We start from the raw sequence: 14,171 nt of genomic DNA, 5'->3' as shown, positions 1-14,171 counted from the left end.
TCAACAACTGATCATCTGGTCCGCCTCGAGAACAGTCAGAGAAGCGTTTATACATAAACAGAGCTGTCTCGCGGTATTCTTTGATCTGGGGAAGGCCTACGACACAACTTGGAGATATGGAATACTACGTCACTTGGCAGACATAGGCATCCAGGGGAGGATGCTGAACATTTTAAGCGACCTCCTTGCCAACCGATCATTCAGTGTCCGTCTAGGCACATGTATGTCCAAACCTTTCATTCAGGAGAACGGGGTACCTCAGGGGTGTACCCTAAGCACCACGCTTTTCATTGTTAAAATGAATTCTGTGGCAAAAATAATCCCACGGTCCATTATGTATTCAATATATGTTGATGACCTGCAAATAGCCTGCACATCCGCCAGCATACCAGTGTGTGAAAGGCAAATACAAATGACATTAAACAAACTCACGGCTTGGGCAGACAACAATGGTTTTAAATTTTCCCCACAAAAAACAGTAGCTATTCTCTTCTCCCTCAAAAGAGGGCTTCACACTGACCCCACTCTGTATTTACAGGAATCTACACTGCCAGTAAAGCAAGAACACAAATTTTTAGGCCTGATCTTCGATAAAAAACTTACATTCTTACCCCACATAAATAACTTAAAAAAGAAAGCTTCTCGAGCCCTAAATATCCTTAAAGTGCTCTCAAGAAAACGATGGGGCTCTGACAGGACATGTCTTCTTCGAATTTACCGCTCTCTGGTACGCTCCTGCTTAGACTATGGAAGCATAGTGTACGACTCAGCCAGACCATCATACTTGAAACGACTCGACCCAGTACACAACACAGGCCTCCGTCTATCAACAGGGGCTTACAGAACATCACCCATCAATTGTCTCTATGTTGAAACGAACGAATCGTCTCTTACCGACAGAAGAACCATGCTTACGTGTGCATACATACAGAAAATAAAATCTGTTCCGAAACACCTCTGTTATCCTATCGTTACCATATCACCATCCAGAATTCTATTTAACAATAAACCCCGAGCAGTCAAACCAATCCTTCTCCGATTTGAAGAAAAATGCAGAGAATTAGACTTACTAGATGCCCTCCCCAATATTACCAGTAGACCAGATCCACTTCCACCATGGGAGATTTTTTCCTCTATGTGTGACTTCACACTGGTACACTTACATAAAAAGCAAACTCCTCAAGAACATATACTACAAGAGTTTCTTTCACTAGATGAAAAATACAAAACATACAAGGCCTTTTACACAGACGGATCAAAGACAACTGATTATGTGGGGAGCGCAATAATCCAGGGAAGTTCGGAGCAAACAGTGCGATTGCCTCAGTGCTCGTCAGTTTTTACTGCCGAAGGGTATGCCATATTAGTAGCCGTAGAAGCTGTACTGCAAGAAAATACTAAACGCAGTGTTATATATTCTGACTCTTTAAGTGTCATTGCAGCGCTGCACCCTAAAAATGCAGAGGAGCCCTTAATTTGAAATATCATCAACAACGCAATAAAGGCTTACAAGGAAGGACAGGAAATCAAATTTTGCTGGGTCCCTAGCCATGTAGGTATCAGGGGGAATGAGAAAGCCGATGAATGTGCTGCACGGGCCCGTAACGGTACAGTAAAACAAATAGACATTCCTTACAAAGATTCCATGAGGATCATACTAAGAACAAAATGGCAGACGGCTTGGGACAAGGAAATAAACAATAAACTACACCTCATAAAACCCGTCCTAGGTGAATGGAGGTCGTGTACACATCAGGAGCGTTTCACTGAAGTGATTTTAGCCCGTATACGCATTGGACACACACACCTTACTCATAACTTTTTACTCACAAAACAAGTCCAGCCCCTATGTGAGAAATGCGCAGCTCAGCTCAATGTCAGTCATGTATTATTTACATGCAGACACCTAGAAACACTGCGGAAAAAATATTTTACCCGATTTTACGATGAACACATTCCTTTCCACCCAACATTGATTTTAGGCGAAGAAGCACTTATACATATTTCAAACATTTTTAGCTTTTTAGGAGAGGCAGGCCTAATTAAGAAACTATAATTCACACCCAGCGCCTCAATATATATCATGATACACCTCATCCATTTTCTCATTTCTGAGAAGAAGGCTGAGGTCCTTGATTTATTTTGTTGGGTTCCTCGGAGGTCCTTGCCTGACCAAGGAATGCCCGTAAGGAAGCCTAACATTTTAAGGGAGTCATACCTTGCGTTTGGCGCATGATGGCCCCAGTCGCCTATGCGCCATTAAACCCAACAAAACACACAACAGAACACATGAGTATCATCTATCAGTGTTTAATTTTTACAGCAGTGTTCTCCTGCTACAACTTCAGCATTGCTGGGATCAGCTTGCGTGTGCAGGGACTGTGTTGTGTTCTCATGAGAACGCACAGTCAGACATTATACATGAATTATTTTTATTACAAACCAGTGAATGATACACTAGTTTTCTCCCTAACAGCTTTGCACTGTACTTCTGTGTCCTAATCTTTTAACAGCTATAACAAACACATAAAGTGGCCATGTCCTCATTTATAGAAGAATACAGGAAGAGGAAGGAATAAATGAAGAAGTCATAGAGGAAGTTGCTTAGGCAGGTGCTGGAGGCATGCATCGGTTTGTGAGTGGCAGAACTGCAGAATCCCTACTGCACAACAATAACATACATATTAACTGACAATATTACTCCACTTACAGAAGTATTGTTTTACAAATGAACACCAATCTCCATCAACAGTAGCCATGCAACACCAGTGAAAATCCAAGCACAAAGAAATCTCAAGAGAACGAAATACAGTGTCAGAATTTTGATCAAGCGAACCTTCGCTGGGCTTAACAAAGCCAACAGCAAAAAGGTTGAAGGAATTGAGCTAATTATCTGAACGATATATGAAATGTGGAAGAGGTGGGCAATAAACTGATGGGGTTGTATAAAGACGCATGAAGCCTGCTCGTCACCATAAATCATTTTTAAGTTAAGAAACCAAGCTTAAAACCATCAGCTACGATGTGTGGGGTACATGAGGTACTAGAAAGTGTTTAACTGAAAAATTGTCACTGTATTTCCTAAAGATTTAAACCTTATGTGGAGTGGGGCTTTAATGTACAAAATTAGGAAGTATTTACAATCACAGATAAGCACAATACTGAGATTTAGAGAGGCTAGTTTGGCAGTCTAACAGTTAGTGAACTACTTTACTGAAGATCCGATGCCCGAATAAATATTTTTGCCTCCTCCCAGTATCGACTAAGAATACCCGACAGCTTTTGTAAAGGAACTGTGATGATTTGTGCTTAGTACACTTTTACAAACGCATTTTTAGGTGCCTAGAATGCAGCACCGTCATAGAATATATTCACACAAGATACAATAATCATCACTGCAAAAGACAAAGCTGACTCTTTTAGATGGCGTTCAGGCATGTTGTGTCACCTACCTACCATTCAATTGCTCCATAATTCAATTTAATTCACCAGTTCATAGACACAGCACCCAGAGATAGGAAACTGGAGTAACCTGATGCCTATCTTGTGTATTTCAAGTCGGTGTTCTTATCTGTAGCCATTTTTGCATGAAAATAATACAAATTTTTCTTTTGGTCTTCACGCAATCCTGGCTAAATTACAGATAGGTTTACTTTTAAGATTCGAGTAAGCAATGGATGTCTGATGAGAATTTTGTATGAATTGTGTTTGCACAGACTGCAGATGCATAGTTTGTAAAATAGATAAAGCGTCAAAGTTTATTTCTTAGTCATGCCATATAGCACCATGCTACCTCCAAGCTCTAAACTTCTACAAGGTAAAGAGCACCCTTTTCCTCAAATTATAAGATGTTCTAGTCTTTAGGAGTGTTATTAGGATACACTATGAGGCTGAGAAGCAAGCCTTGTTGTCTGGTAAAGATGGTATGAGCAATAATTGCAGTGAAGTAATCCTTTTGATATCCGAGCAGTCAAGAGAATGTTGAGTGTCATAGACTCGACTGTTTTCCTGTCGCCCTCTGTGCCGCATGTTCCACACACACGCATCCGCCGGTCCTCTCGCAGCTTTCTGCAGAAGCTCTTTAGCCTTGGATGCTTCAGCGAAGTAAGTTGATGCGGATGGCAGGCCTTTTCAGCTGCATTGTTAAAAAACAATCAGAAGAATGAAAAATACTAGCAGTAAATAAAAGAGCACTGTGGTTCTAGAAATTGTATAAATTGTATTGTATTAAGTATAAAGTAGGTGTACATTTTACTAGACGCCTCTATGAATTATTACGCATATCGAATAGAAATGTTCGTGAAATGGCCAGTTCTAACTGACCCGGGCATTTGATTTCATGCCGAAACAAAAAAATCGGTGGACTTAATTTTCACATCAACTGTCTCGCAAATATTCCTTAACGTACAGTGATATGCTACCATATTATGCGACAAACCGTCCGACACAGACATAAAGTGCCTCTTAGCGAAGCCGGAACAACACGCCAGCGCGGTCTAGGAGTGTCTGACTCGGAAGGCAAATGACCTATATGTTTCATGTCAAATGCAAATGATTCATGTCATGTCTGACTCGGAATGCGGGCCGAGTTGGCAGCTTCTACCAAATCGTGACGTCGCACAATCGGACGATCAGCTGCAAAAAGCGTGCTCGTGATTTTTCGCTCACAGCCACGTTTTCTGGAAAACGGGACCTTTAAGCTTTAACGCTACGTCGTTAATATTGCGCTAAGGAGCAGTGCTGCACTTTCATGTTGGGCTTTGTCTTATCTATGGAGGAAGGAAATAACTTAAGAGAGGCCCATTCCCAATGCATTGGAGAAAGTGTGGCGGAAGTGAAGTTCAAATTTAGGGTTAGCCAAGTCGGGCCATTGGCAACGGCATCGCTGTTGCTGTGAAAACTCGTGCCACTAGCAACAGCGTTGCTAAGGATCCGAGGTACGTGAGCGTCGCGGATATAGAATAGATGGATGGGAAAACATTTGTTATCATCGGCTTTAAGAGGCGAGTGTTCAGTTTGATGTTCAGTTTGTGTTCCGATGGCCGCCAGTTGCGTCCTGTCGGCGATCTCTTCGGCCCACTCAATGACCAGAGCCTGGATGGCCGGGTCCGAGCAGCGTAGCACGGCCTCCCACTCATCCAGAGGTGGAGCTGGCAGCAAATCGGCGGGTGGCGGATAGAAAATGCGGAGAGTAAAGGAGCAGGAGAGGCATTGCAGCGTCCGGTCGCGGCGCGGCCATGCCGGCTTCAAAAAAGTGCCGTCAGGGCCTCTCCTAAGTTCTTTCCTTCCTTCATGGTCTTATCTATTGGTCATGTGACTTGGCATGACGCGAAGGAATAGCGAACGGCTAAACATTCAGTGCAGCGGTGGCGTAGCGGTAGAACATCCGCCACGCATGCAAAGAGGACCGGGGTTCAAATCCCGGTGCCGCGCAATTCTCCACCGGATGAAAAAAAAAAAAAAAAAAAACGCGTGTCGATGGAATTGCATACACAGGTTTGGGGTGCGACCTGATGCCGGTGAACACCTCCGGCAACGCACTCCCTCACCAGAACAGGAGTTGGCTACCCTGGTGCAGTAATTGGCCGCAACCTTTCACGATAAGCTCCACAAAACCCCGGCCTTCAGTCACCAGCGGCTGCGGAACAACTGACCACGGCAGCGGTCAGACCTGTGACGCAGCAGGGTGTGCTAAGAATTCCTGGCCCCGCCAGACAGGCCGCCATTGAAAACTGACCCTGGCAACGTTTAATGCTAGAACCCTAGCTAGTGAAGCTAGTTTAGCAGTGCTGTTAGAGGAACTAGAGGGCATGAAATGGGATTTGATAGGGCTTAGTGAGGTTAGGAGGCCAAATGAGGCATATACAGTAGTGAAGGATGGGCATGTACTGTGTTATCGAGGTTTACCAGAGACGCGACAGCTAGGAGTAGGTTTCCTTGTCAATAAGTATATAGCGGGTAATATAGATGAATTCTATAGTATTAATGAGAGGGTTGCAGGCATCGTAATTAGGCTTAATAAGCGGTATAAACTGAAGGTTGTACAGGCCTATGCACCTACATGTAGTTATGATGACCAGGCAGTTGAAAGCTTCTACGAAGATGTAGAATCGGCAATGGGAAAAGTAAAGGCGCAGTATACTGTACTAAAGGGCGACTTCAATGCCAAGGTAGGGAAAAAGCAGGCAGGAGAAAAGGTAGAGGGTGACTATGGCATTGGTTCTAGGAATAGCAAGGGGGAGTTACTAGTTGAGTTTGCCGAACGCAATAACTTACGAATCATGAATACCTTCTTCAGCAAACGGAAGAACCGGAAATGGACATGGAAAAGTCCTAACGGAGAGACTATAAATGAAATCGACTTCATAATGTGTTCAACCCCCGCCATCATGCAAGATGTAGAGGTAATCGGGAAAGTACGATGCAGAGACCACAGGATGGTGAGGTCCCGAATTAGCCTAAATCTGAAGAAGGAACGCAACAGATTAGTAAGAAAGAAACCCATCAACGAATTAGCGGTGAGGGGGAGGGCAGAAGAGTTCAGTATCTCGCTACAGAATAAGTATTCAGCTCTAACTGAGGATGGCGACATTACCCTAGAGGCAAGGAACAATAATTTCAGAGATATCATTACTGAGTGCGCGGTAGAAGTAGGCGGTAGGATATATCTAGAGAGGATACCGGTAAGCTGTCTAAGGAGACGAAAGATTTGATTAAGAAACGCCAGAGTATGAAAGCTTCCAATCCAACAGACCAGATCGAACTGGCCGAGATATCAAAGCTAATCAATAAGCGCAAGCTGGCCGATATAAGGAAGTATAACATGGAGGAAATTGACCATGCTGTAAAGAACGGGGGAAGCCTTAAAGCGGTAAAGAAGAAATTGGGCATAGGCAAAAACCAGATGTATGCGATAAGGGACAAGGCGGGCAACGTCATCACTAATATGGAAAAGATAGTCAAAGTAGCCGAGGAGTTCTATACAGATCTCTACAGTAGCCAAAGTAGTCAGGACCGTAATGAGATTGGCGGTAGGGAAAAACAGTCAGACGTTCCAGCAGTGACGAAGGACGAGGTCAAGAAAGCCCTAGAAGCTATGAAAAGGGGGAAATCAGCTGGAGAGGATCAGATAACTACAGATTTGCTGAAGGACGGGGGGGATATCGTGCTAGAAAAACTAGCCACCCTGTATACGCAGTGCCTGCTGTCATCGACGCCACCGGAACCACGGAAGAATGCAAACATTACCCTCATTCACAAGAAAGGGGACTCTAAGGACCTTAAAATTACAGACCAATCAGCTTACTGTCTGTTACGTATAAGGTATTTACTAAGGTAATCGCTGATAGAATCAGGACAACCTTAGACTGCAGTCAAGCAAAGGATCAAGCAGGGTTTCGGAAACGGTACTCTACTATAGATCATATCCATACCATCAATCAGGTGATAGAAAAATGCTCGGAATATAACCAGCCCTTACACATAGCATTGATTGATTACGAAAAAGTATTTGACTCAGTTGAAACCTCCGCATTGATGCAGCCATTGCGAAATCAGGGTGTAGACGAGCCGTACGTGAAAGTGCTGGAAGATATATATAGTGGCTGCACAGCAACCATAGTTCTGCATAAAGAAAGTAACAAAATTCCCATAAAGAAAGGTGTTAGGCAAGGAGACACAATCTCCCCAGTAATATTCACAACTTGTTTAGAGGAAGTATTCAGAGACTTGGAATGGGAGCAGTTAGGGATAAGGGTAGATGGAGAATACCTCGGTAATCTGCGATTTGCTGATGACATTGCCTTGCTAAGCAACTCGGGGGATGAACTGCAAATAATGATTGATGACCTAGACAGGAAAAGTAGAAAGGTAGGCTTGAAAATCAATATGCAGAAGACTAAGGTAATGTTCAACAGCATCGGGAAGGAACAGCAGTTTACATTAGGTAGAGAAATACTGGAAGTAGTAGACGAATATGTCTACTTTGGACAGGTAGTAACCGCAGAACCGGACTTTGAAAAGGAAATAACAAGAAGAATAAGATTGGGATGCAGCGCATTTGACAAGCACTCGCAGAATATGACTAGAAGCTTACCGGTATCGCTCAAGAGGAAAGTATACAACAGTTGCATCTTACCTGTACTCACCTATGGGGCTGAAACGTGGAGGCTAACCAAGAGAGTTCTACTTAAGTTGAGCACAACCCAGAGGGCTATGGAACGAAATATGGTAGGGGTAACATTAAGAGATAGAAAGGGTGCAGAGTGGGTCAGAGAAATAACTCAAGTTACCGACATTCTAGTAGAAATTAAGAAGAAGAAATGGACATGGGCAGGACATGTAGTGCGAAGAGATGATAACCGATGGTTGCTGAGGGTAACAAACTGGATTCCAAGGGAAGGAAAGCGTAGCAGGGGGCGGCAGAAAGTTAGGTGGGCGGATTAGATTAAGAAGTTCGCAGGGGTCATAGTGGATGAAGCTAGCACTATGGGAGAGGCCTTCGCCCTGCAGTGGGTATAATCAGGCTGACGATGATGATGATGAAAACTATGGTGAAGAAAGCCTCTGTAAACAGCGTACAAATAGAGTAATTCACAAGGAAGTTAGCAACTGAAATTTAAAAAACAAAATTATTCCATTCTTTTACTAAGAATATGTAACATCTTAAGAAACGTGTTTAAAACAACACACTAAAAATGACAATCATATGCTGTTCCACAGTCTAGTAAAAAAGGACTACGACCCTAAAGAAGGGGCAAGTGGCTCTTCTTGTACCATGCTCGAGTTATTAGCCCCGATTTTTTTTTTATTTTATATACACTAGAGGTGTGTGCTGTTGTTATCTGTTTTGGGAGCCAAGGCCCAGTCAGGCTTGCCGCCTTTTGTCTTGGCTTCCTCTTTCTTGTAAAGGAATGAAATAAACTGTAACTCCAACTCCAACATGCAGAAGCATATTCTTCCTCAAACAGAATCTTTTTAGCTCCTCAAATATCTTCCTAGTGGTACTTTGCAGTCTATAGAGAACAGGATATATATCATGTAACCAGAAAAGTTTCAAACTCAGAAGCTGGTGCCAAAAAAAAAATGAAAAAGAACTCTCTTGCCACCCATCCTACAACAGCGGTGCCATGCTCCCTTGAAACCTGGCCAGTTAAAAAGATACCATTTACTTTCCTGTCTGCCTTTTTTTCTTTTTTTTTAACCCTGTAACTGGGTTGGAAGTACTTCGTCGAAAGGTAGACACAAGCCAGACGGGCGAGTAGCGTGTGAATACGACCCAATACGTTATTTATACTAACAAGCTTCTCGGTCAAAGACTGCCTGCGGGAAGCGCGAATTCCCGAGGACCTCGCTAGAAAACAAGTTTATGGTATCCGATAGCGTAGACATAGATACACACGCGAAAGAGGCGACGCAGAGCGCAGGCTTTCCCAAGGACGCTCGCATTCTCGAGGAAAGCAAAACGACACAGACAGTCGGCGTAGCGACATAACACGTATGCGCAAGACATCTGCGTACTGAAATTGACACCGAGCAATGCAAGCGACACCATCAATTATGTTAGAATTGTTTTACTAGTTCTGCGAAATGCGCTGTTAATTTAAACGCACTATCGCGCACAAGGCAAATCTAATCAAAAAAGCACACGTTTTTTTAAATATTCGTGATGACCTTCTCGCCACGAATTGCTTCATATTATCCTCGGAAACGAAAAAAAAAGTGTAGACTGAAAAAAAAAAAAGAAGTTTAGAGCTGACCGTTATCAAACAGCGGCAACAAGCGAGACGAAAAGAGGCTCGCACGATGAGCGCGGCGCCTTTCCATTCACGCTGAATAATGGCGAAATCGTTGAAGTCCTTACCTGTAGCAATATGTACACACACTGCACTGCCAACGTACTTCCGTCTCTCAGAAGCATCGGCGACAAACGTCGCTTTTCTCCCCGGTAGATTTCGTAACACGTTCGTCAGCTGATCGCAATTTTTTGAGGATCTTCAGCGACGCCGGCGCTTGAACATCGGTCTGATAGTCCCTGGTACACTCGGATCATGTCAGAATGAAGCGTGAACGGTGACAAACGTGACCACTTTTCACAAAACACTACAAATTTTGTCACAAACAAGCAACAGCAATACATTTTCAATGGACGAGTTAGGTGGGAACCCGCATATTTCCACCATCTTGCCCAGATTGGCCAGACTTCGCAGCGCCCCCTTTCGTTCATTAGAGTTGCGAATAAGCTTAATTTGAGGTATGAGAGCCACTCATTCGACAAAAAAACACTTGACCGAATCAGGGTTATAGTAGTTGGCGGCTTTACTGCTACAGGCAAGTTGCAAGTGCTAGGAGGCGCCCAGTGGATGGATGGATGGAATATAGGAGCGTCCCCTTTGAAACGGGGTGGTAGCAGTAGCTATCATGCTCATTTTTCTCCATATATCTTAATTATTGATTTAGGATGGTTACCTAAACCATCATTCTATTTATTAAATTTTTGTTCCTGCATTACTAACATTATGTCACTTCTCTGCTTTTAAGCCACCAATCTTCCAGTCGTTTTTTGCTAGTTTCCACCGCCGATTTATTCACCCGGCCACTGGTATCTCTAAACCCCAGAGCTTCAGGAACAGTTACTACGCCTGCATCAACTTCCGGATGGATACAATTTACATTCGAGTATAATATGATCAATTGTTTCACTGGAGTTTCCACATACAGCACATGTGTCATCTCCATTGTTAAATTTCTTTTTGTAGCTGCGTGTTCTAAGGCACCCTGATCTAGCTTCGAAAAGTAGGGCACTGCCTCTTGAGTTATCAAAGAAAGCTTCCTTCCTGACCTGCTTTTTCCACTTTCGGTATAATTCCACACACTGTTTCTTTTCCATCCGATTTATCCAATTTTTACCTTCTGTCTTTTTCACCTGTTGCTAAATGCTCTTTATTTCTCCGTCCTTGTGACTAGCATACTTACTAGTTAGTTTCCTAGTTCTTTTCCTCCATTGTGAGTCCACGCTTTTTAAGTACAGGTATTTAAATACTTTAGCTGCCCATCTGTTACTGTCCAATTTCCTCAGGCGTTCCTCATATAATATTTTACTCTGAGCTTCCCGTACTTCGAAAGATGCCCAGCCCATATCTCCCTGTACCGCCTCATTTGTAGTTTTGCCGTGGGCACCTAGTGCTAATCGTCCAACGGATCTCTGATTTATTTCTAATGTCGACTGTACCTCTGATTTTAGGCACAAAACCGCATTTCCGAAAGTAAGTCCGGGCACCATAATTCCTTTCCAAATACCCCTCAAAACCTCATACCTATTGTATCCCCACAATGCCTTATGCTTCATTATCCTGGCATTCCTTCGCCCTTTGGCCTTAAGTGACTGCTCATGCTTTCCAATATACGCCAATCCTTCGCTTACCCATACCCCCAGATATTTATATTCAGCTACTCTAGGTATTTCAAGGCCTTGTATTTTAAGACCCTGGTCAGTTGAGTCGTTGAAAATCATCAGACCCGACTTAACTGCGCTGAAACTAAAGCCTAGAGCATCCCCTTCGTCTCCGCAATACTTAACTAGAGTTTGCAATTCTTCCAGACTCTCAGCTAGCAGCACAATATCGTCTGCATACATCAAACCGGGGAGGCGCTGCTCTACCGCCTTTCCACCTAATCTATATGACAGGTTAAAACCTAGGTTACTGTCTTGTATCCTCCGTTCCAGATTTATCATATAAAGCATGAACAGCACCGGTGATAGAGGACAACCTTGTCTTAATCCTTTGCATACTTTGACATCCTCCGTACTTCTTATCCCTTCCCACGCAATTTCTACTTTGTTATCCCTGCATATTTCCTGTAGGAACTCTATTATCTCATAACCGATATCTTCCTCTTTTAATATGTTCCACAGGAGTTCCCTGCTTACGTTGTCGTACGCCCCATTTATGTCCAGGAAGGCCAAATACAAAGGTCTATTTTCCACTCTAGATATTTCGATGCATTGGGTAAGCACGAACAGGCTATCATCTAAGCGTCTACCATTTCTAAAGCCGTTCTGAAGTTCTCCGAGTATCTTGTTACTTTCTACCCATGCTTGCACCTTTAATTTCACCGCCTGCATGGCTAACCTGTACATGACAGATGTTATGGTAATCGGCCTGTAGGATTTTATGTGCATCCTGTCTCCTTTCCCTTTATAAATCAAATTCATTTTACTCTGCCGCCAGCTGTCCGGAATTTGCTTATTCGTTATGACTGTTTCCAGAGCTTTTAACAACGTTTCTTTACTTTTTGGACCGAGTTCATTAATCAGCTTGATCGGATTGTATATTGTATTGTATTGGGGTTTTATGGCGCATAAGCAACTGAGGCTATCATGCGCCAAGAGCAAGGTTAAAATCTGTTCTTATTTGAAAAGGGGAAGAAGGTTCGTTTAAGTTTACAGTTTATTCAGAACGTCTGCTTCTTTTAAAAAACTAAGAACACATGTTAAGTTTATTATTGCTCTTTCTCCTAAAAGTAATTTGGGATGGAAAGGGATGGCATGATCATAAAAAATAGTGAAATGCTTTCTCCGTAGTGTCTCTAGTTTTGGGCATGCAATCAGGATGTGGTTGACTGTGAGTACTTCTCCGCATTCTCCACACGTAGGCTTATCTTGTTTCATTAGTAGAAAATTATGTGTGAGATGTGTGTGCCCGATACGCAGACGGCATACTGTAACCTCCATGAAGCGTTCCTGATGAGTGCTTGTTTCCCATTCTTCTATTATAGGCTTTACGAGGTGCAATTTATTACTTTCCTGGTTATTCCATATAGACTGCCATATATCCTTTTGTTTTCGTTTAATTAACTTTATGCAATCCTTATAAGGTATGTTTACTTTCTCTATTTCTTTCCTGCCTGCTTGAGCAGCACACACGTCCGCTCTCTCATTTCCTTCAATGCCCATGTGGCTTGGAACCCAACAGAATATTATGTTATGTCCTTGGGCTGATATCTTTATTACATCGTGTATTATGTTACCGAGTAATGGCATGACTGCATTTCTGGAGTTTAGAGCTGTGAGCACACTCAGTGAATCTGTATAGATAACACTGTTCTCAGTACCCTCGTACACAATTTTTGCTACAGCTACCCGGACAGCATAACACTCGGCTGCAAATACTGATGCACATTGAGGAAGTCGAATAATTTTTTCGGAGTTCCGATCCACTACAGCGCAGCCCACATAGAAGGCAGTTTTTGATCCGTCTGTGTAAAACTCTGTGCATTTGCTGTATTTCTCTTTTAGTGCGTGATATTCTTGTAATATATGTTCTGTAGGAGTTTCGCTCTTTTTGAACTGTGTAAGAGTGAGGTCACAGATTGTTGGAAAGTTGTACCATGGGGCCAGGGGCCTATTTTCTTGAGCGACATCAGGCAAGGTGTCCAGAATATGGAGCTCACGGCAAATGTCTTCAAATCGCATTATCAATGGTCTTGTTGTCTGAGGCTTATTTGAGAATATTGTTCGGGAGGGGCAAGTTGTGACAATCGGGTAACAGATGTGTTTTTTCCGTGTCCTTATTTTGAGGACATATGCGCATGTAAGTAAAGCTCGTCTATCTTTCAGAGAAGGCTCGTTAGTTTCAACATAGAGGCTATGCACAGGAGACGTTCTGTATGCACCACAAGCAAGGTGGAGGCCTAAGTTATGCACTGGGTCTAATTTCTTTAAATATGATTGCCTAGCTGCTCCATAGACTATGCTTCCATAGTCCAAGGAGGAGCGCACAACGGAGCGATATATATGCAAAAGGCATGCCCTATCAGATCCCCAATGTTTGCGTGAAAGGACTTTTAGGATGTTTAGGGATTTGGAGGCTTTCTTCTTTAGTGCTTGTATGTGAGGGAGAAAAGTGAGTTTTTTGTCAAAAGTAATGCCCAAGAATTTATGGTTATTGTTTATGGGCAATTTGATTTCATTTAGGTGTAAGGTAGGATTGGGCTGTATGCCTCGTTTGAGCGAGAACATAACTGCCACTGTCTTCTGCGGGGAAAATTTAAACCCATTTTCACTGGCCCATTTTGTTAGCTTATTTATTGTTAATTGGATCTGTCTCTCACATGTGGACATGTTGCATGACGTGTAGGCTATTTGAAGGTCGTCCACATAGAGTGAATAC

The sequence above is a fragment of the Amblyomma maculatum genome, chromosome 6 (genome assembly GCF_055883805.1).
Source record: "Amblyomma maculatum isolate TAMU_Amacu chromosome 6, ASM5588380v1, whole genome shotgun sequence".
Taxonomy (NCBI): domain Eukaryota; kingdom Metazoa; phylum Arthropoda; class Arachnida; order Ixodida; family Ixodidae; genus Amblyomma; species Amblyomma maculatum.
This window is presented reverse-complemented; position numbering follows the sequence as displayed.